Here is a 7,006-nt window from a genome sequence, read left to right on the forward strand (position 1 = left end):
GGACAATAAAATTCAAATTCTGTACCAGAGTAATAACCATAGCAAAAGTCGTTTCCTAAAAATAACTATCTTTCTCATGGGTACACCTATATTCTTGTGGTAATAATATTGACCACAAGAGGGCAGTAAAATTCATGTTATTGCTTGTTGACTAAATTATCAGTTTTATCTCAGACTCAAACCAGCCTGGCCATTTGTTCAAAGTGCAAGAATACATATTAACAATTTTGTCCATGTTTACATATTCATCAGTAATACATTGGGGATTAAAGAGTTAAGATGGAAAAGAAGAGCAGAGCACAGTGTTGCTTTGTGTGGTTTTATATTTTAAAATAGACATGTAATCATTGCACATGTGTGAATTGCATCCTCCTATTTTCAAATGGACACAGCAATTGAATCTACTACTGTCTATTTATTCTTAAACAAAGAATAGCCTGAGTTTAACACTTGGAAAAAGATAAATAATTATAATAATCTCCCTTGTTTACTTCACAGACAATTTATGAAGTTCAAATGAGATGAGTATCTCTGGCCTTTACTTGAACTAGTTGCCAAATTCAAAAAGATCTTCTCTGAACTGTATCACCTCTTGCAAATGTGACCAAGTAACAAAGCACAGGAGCTAATTCTAACTTCAAGAGTCATTAGTAAATGAGTAAATAAAATCCTCGTAGTAACTCCTGAGAGCTATTCTCTAGAAGAGCTGTGATAGCAATCTTGTTGTGGTGGAATTATGAGGGATCTGAGATTCCACAGATGGTTTACAGACAGGAGAAATAGGGACCTGTGTGGGTGCCCCTGACCTGTGGAAGGAGTGCAGAAGTCAGTCTATAAGCCTCTAGCATTTCCCTCCAGCAGGGTGTGTGCTCTGAAAACAGCCCTTCCACCACCACAGAGCTCTGGAAGAGGAGTCTCTGGAGCCTGACCTCTGGGAACCCAAAGTGGAGCCACTGGAAATACCCCTTTCTTTCCTCAGGGCCTCATCAACATAACCACAATTTGACCCAGTAAATTCCTGGGGCCTGAAGACATCCTGAAGATCCTGAAGCTGTGGCCAATATGGATCTGTGGGCATTGGTGTTTGCTTGGTCTTTCCCCAATTTCAGCTATCCTGGGACTCCAAATCCCAGTAAAGAATTAACATACACACTTTTGCTTCAGGCTCTCTTTCCCAGGGAATCCAAGACAAAACTTTATATATATATAAATCCAAGATAAAACTTTATATATATATATATATAAAGTTTTATCTTGGATTTATATATATATAAAGTNTATATATATATAGTGCTAATAATATAGGATTGAACCCAGGGGCACTTAACCACTGAGCCACAGCCCCACCCCACACCCCTTAAATATTCTATTTTAAGTTGTTTAGGGCCTTTGCTAAACTGCTGAGGCTGGCTTTGAACTTGCAATCTGCCTGCCTCAGCTTCCAAAGCCACTGGGATTATAGGTGTATGCCCAGTTAAAATAGTGTTTTGATATTAAAGATCGTGATGACTTCAAGAAGGTGTGCAATTTCAATCCTAGTATTCAGGACTAATGCTCTAAATCATTTCATCTTGAAGTCAGAAATTAACCTGGGAGTTAATAGGTCAGGAATTGTTGCAATTTACATATTGGCCACAAGATGGAGAGCTAGTAATATCTTTCCATGAGTGGGACCGGCTTCCCAGAGCTCAGAATCTTGTCTGCTTTCAGTTTAGATCTTTTTCTAGTTGAATCTGTGATTAGCACTGGAGCTGCATAAATTTCCCAAACGAACAGAAACAGTTGGCCTGTAAGCAGTTGACAGAGTGTGAAAGAGTCAGTTGGCCAATGTCTTAACTGCCCTGGAAGTTGGCTTTCAAATGACTTCTTCTTGAACTTGATAACATGTATCACTGAGGTGATATGCATATCATACAAAACCAGTCATTTCAATGTGAACAATTTAGTGACAAATAGTACATTCACAGTATTTCTAGTTCCAAGCCATTTCCATTATTCTAAACTAAAACCTATGAGGGGTCAAGAACTTTTTTCCCATTCCTCCTTCCCCACTATACCCTGGCAATCAACCAAGATGCATTGGTCACAATGGATTTATCTATTCTGGATATTTCAGCTAAAAGGAGTCATAAAATATGTAACTTTTTTGTGTCTGGATTCTTTCATTTATGCTATAGTTTAGATCTAGAATGTCTCCCCAAGGCCCATGTGATAAAGGCTTAGTCCCATCTTGGTAGCATTGGGAGGTGTTGGAAGCTTTAAGAGGCAGGGCTTAGTGGGAAGCCTTTTGGTCATTGGTTGCATCCCTCAAGGGGAATATGGGGCCCCAGTCCCTCTTCTTCCTCTCTTTCACTTCCCGGCCAGGAGGTAAAAAATTTTGCTCATCCATGTACTTCCCACCATGATGTGCTGGCTCACCACAGGCCCCAAAGCAACAGGGCCAACCACGCATGACCTGGAACCTCCAAACCTGTGAGCCAAAACAAAACTTTTACTTTATAAGCTCATCTACTGTTCCCAGTTAACACCTAAGGTAAGGTTGGTCTTGTTGGTGGGTTTTCTTTCACCCCTGAAAGACCTCCCTTAGGGAGGCCACAGGAAGTGGCTGGTCAAGGGTCACATTCTGAACTAGAGAGGACCAGGTTTAAACTCTGACTCTACCACTTATGACCTGTGTGACCCTTGGTAAGTCGCTGAAGTTTTCTGAGCCTTGGCTTTCTTATCCATAAGTGAAGATAATCTCAGGTCTACTAATGGGCCTAATGAGAAGCTAAAGGGCTAATGTTTGTAAAGTCTATAGCATGTCTACATTATTATTTTGTCTTTTCCAGTTTCAAAGCCTTCATCCTTTATTGGACTCATCCAGCAAGTTTCTTTTCTGTCTGAGGGATCCCTGGAATGATCACATGGAGTGCAGAGCTGGTGAGTTCACATGAAGCAGGAAGAGCAATGCCAAGCACCAGAGAAAGGAAACACACTTTCCTGACTGTCCATGATGATTGTCATGATATCTTCAGTGGCTCCAGGGTACAGACTTTCCCAAACCAAATCAACATCATTTTACAAATGAGAAAAGAATTCAAAACTAAGAGTAGAAGTGACTATTTTCTATCAAGAATAATTTATCAAATACTTATTGACCACTTATTTTGTATGAGATAGATGGGGAACATAATTTCATTGTATACAAAATGTAAAAGCATGATCCCTGCTCTAAATATGTTTGGGATATAATAAAAGAAAAAAAGGCAAGCTCAGGCAGAGCCGAGGCCAAGGATTTTGTTTCCAAGCTTTGTGTCTCTAAGTTTTTGATTGTTAGTACACCCCCTTCCAATGAATCTAGACCCAAAATTTCGATAGCAGTCTTTTTAGGTCAACAAAGAGTAGAGTTCCTGAGTGAATGATATGATTTCTAAATTCTGTACTGTTTTAAACTTGCCCTTTTAAACCTGAATGACAGGCAATGACTCACGGTGGCTTTACTGTTCACTGTCTGGCCCAAGTTAGAAACCTCAGAGTCATCGTTACTTTTTTCCTGTCTTTCATCACCCACATCCAGTCAATAATTTCATCACAACAATTACTAATATAAAACCACACAGTCAATTTCATTGTAGCAGTCGAATGTCTCCTGACTTCATCCCTTGGGTTCCATCCCATTGTCCCAATCTAGACCCTTTGTTTCTCTGGCCTGCAGTGTATGATCCATGCCCCACTCAATCCTTCTGCACATCACAAGTCACATCACATCTTCCTAAGAGCTCATGTTCAGGGGATCTCATCTGGAGAGAAGGCGGCGGCTGAGGTGGGACCCCAGGAATACCAACAGTATGGTTTGGGAAATTGTTCAGAAAAGTGGAAGGTAACACAGGAAAGCAACTAGAAATGTGCTACTTTATAAGGGGGAAAACCTCCTAGGTTGGTGAAGCAAAAGTCAACATTTCAGCATTTCATGGGCTTCTAGGAGTTTAAAGAAAGCCAGTAGTTATTTACATACCATATTTTTGGCTAGGAGTACTTTCATTTGGATCTGTTGTTTTTCTGCTACAACTTTCACTTTGGGGAAAATCAAACACGATCATAAAATGTTTATTAAAAGGTCTGAGAAATGTATGTCATGATTTCTTTTAACACTAATGAAGTCTGTCTTTAGGATGAGATAGCTTCTACACCATGATTTCTGGGCTTCATGTCCTAAAGAGGCTCATTTGTACCTTTGTAAGAAATGTACCTTTGCACCAGAATCGAAGAGTTTGTGGTAAAGTTTAAGATCAATAATAAAACTGAATAGAAATGTCACAGATCTCCTTCAGGACCAGTTGAAGGGCATGCAAGGGGTTTGAATCTCACCCAAAACAGTTAAGTGAAGTTTGGCTTTGTCGAGTTGTGGTTTGATTATTATTTTGTGTTTTCCAATTTCAAAGCCCAAAAAGCACATGTTGGAAAGATAACCAGCAATATAAAGATAACCAGGATTGGGAGATGGGGCCCACAAGAGAGGTGTTCAAGTCACGAGGGCTCTGTCCTAACAAACAGGTTAATGCTGATTATAAAAGGGTTGAGGCGCCATATTGGATCACTCCCATATGCTCTTTCACCGTGTGATGCCTCCTTACATGGGATGATGCAGCAAGTCAGCCCTTGCCAGATGCTGGCCCCTTGACTTTGGATTTCCCAGCTTCCAGGACTATAAGAAATAAGCCTCTGTCCTGTATACATTGTGCAGTCTCAGGAATTCTGTTCTATCAGCACAAAACAGACCAAAACAGTTCTTTCAGGCTTCTAGCTTCCCTGAGTTGTACAGTCAATTGCAGGAGACATAACTGATACCGTTCAGAAGCCCTGTAAACACAGCTGCCATTTTAGAACTGTAAGAGACTTAAAGCACCATTTAGCCCAGGCACATGGTTTTGGGTGAGAAAGCAAAGTTGGAAAAGGAAGTGCTTGTCCAAGGCCATCCAAGTCAGGTTTTCAAAACCCTCCACCAGCCACCTGAGGCAGCCTTGGGGGCTTGGCCAGTGTGCATGGAAGCAGCTGCAGAAAAGAGCTGTCCTGGTGCCAAATTCTTATCTTCTAGTGTCCTTGAGATTGGGTGGGCTGACTGCCAGGGGGAAACTCAGAGTCTGTGAATTCTAATCCTGGACTTGCTAGTAAACAGTTCTGGTCATAGTGTCTTATATTTCCCTCCCTTTGTCTCAGGCTCTCTCTGTCTAGCAAACAAGGGGTAATTGCTCTAAGTGATGGAGCAGACAGAGGTTCTGGGGTGCATCCTGAAGGAGTTGAAAAGCAGCAGAGCTCCTATGAGTACATCTGAATCTGTGCATCTTGTTGGTGTTATTTTTAACCCTGGTTTGTTACCGTAGCCTTATAATTAAGCTGTACCTCTTTCTATTCAGCTTTCCTGACCACACAGATTTATTTTAACAGTCTATTCTCTCATCCCCAGTATGAACAAGATGTGTTGTTTGCCATATAAATCAATATTTAAAGATTTTTTGAAACTCAGAAAAGGTCAACCTCTTTGGAGGAGAACTGAAATACAATCGCAGTTGAAAATCCTGATGTCTTAGATTCAAGGAAAAATGAGGGATGTTCTCAGTACTTGCTCAAAGCGTGCCAAGGGATGCACAGGTAATCCCTAAGGTAGTGATGATGATGATATGGCCATAATAATAGACTAACATTTGCTGAGCACCTACTATGTGCAGGCACCATGGTAATGGTTTTATATTTGCTATTGCATTTAATATTCTAATAACCCCATGGTAGGTTCCATTATATCATCATCCTACAAATGAGAAAATCAAGCCTGAGTGAATTTGAGTCACCTATGAAGTCCATGCTCATAACCACCACTGGACACTTAACCCAGTCATTGGATTGGAAATGGAAGCTGCTCATCATTTACAGTTCTTTCTGGTATGCACTCCTGCTCCCTTGCCTTGCCCCCACTCACAAGTCAGGGCTCTGAGAAGTCTTGCAGGGTTCTCCAAAGCCTGGTTTTGTGCCTTTCCTTCCAGAGTGCTACTTCCTTTCACAGCGCTCGGCACACTGTGCTTCAATTTTTGGTCAATTTTCTCCTCTTTCTCCCTTAGGACTCTTTGAGATGAGGCAACCATCTCATTCATTTTGGTCTATCCATAATGGTCCTGATTCATAGCTGATGATCAAAATGCTGTCTATTTATTTTTGGATAAATGGTTGATGTGAAAATTTACTAACAATCTGTTTGGGCTACTGATTGCTGAGTAAGAGATTTAGCCAAATTTAGTTGCTTAAATTAATAACTATATCATCATGATGGCCTCGTGGGACAGGTCGCCTCTTTATCTGTACTTGGTGGCTTCTTCAGCCTCCACTAGAAGACTCCACAGTGGGTTAGAGCGAGAACCACTGGGATCAAGTGTCTAGGCCTCAGTCCTTGCTGTTAGCTGAGCCCCTCAGTTTCCTTGTGTGAAATCTCTGGGCTCCTGTCTCCTGTGAATTCTGCATGTGGTCTCCCCAGGAACATGAACAGGCTTCTAATGTGGAAGTTCAGGGTCTCAAATCAGTAAAACCAGAAGCAGTGAGTCTGCCAGGCTCAGAACTGGCAGAGTCACTCTTGCCACCAGGACCAGCCCTACATAAAAGGACTGAAACTGGAGGCCTAGTTCATTGGCGATCATCTTTGGTAACCAAATGGCCCATAGTTTAGTAGGACCACCTCCATCCCACTCCAAGACTCCAAAAAAAAAAAAAAAAAAAAAAAATGTTAGCCAGAGGAAAACTATCTCATAGAAGGTGAGTAGCTTTTCTTATTCCATCACCACAATATGAGGGGAAATCTATGATTAGGGCACATAAATGTTGGGGTTCCCAGAGGGTTTGGAGCATGTAAATAACCAGTGGATTCCTAAGATGTTCTTTTAGGAGGCTATGATTTGGCCTCTGTCTTAGCCAAACACCTCTGGCTATGCCCAGATCTGGTGTGTGTTATAACTATGGTCTTTCCCTTCCCTTACAGCTC

The 7,006-nt window shown here is 41.2% G+C and overlaps 1 long non-coding RNA gene across 1 annotated transcript; it reads left to right on the forward strand.

Annotated features, from left to right (window-relative positions):
- Positions 1-2,348: 2,348 nt before the first annotated feature.
- LOC125610531 lies at positions 2,349-3,289 on the forward strand. Its single transcript, XR_007340516.1, has 2 exons — positions 2,349-2,533; positions 2,832-3,289. It is a non-coding gene; the product is annotated as an uncharacterized LOC125610531 (long non-coding RNA).
- The last annotated feature ends 3,717 nt before the right edge of the window (positions 3,290-7,006 follow it).

This window comes from Marmota marmota, unplaced genomic scaffold (genome assembly GCF_001458135.2).
Source record: "Marmota marmota marmota unplaced genomic scaffold, marMar, whole genome shotgun sequence".
Lineage (NCBI taxonomy): Eukaryota > Metazoa > Chordata > Mammalia > Rodentia > Sciuridae > Marmota > Marmota marmota.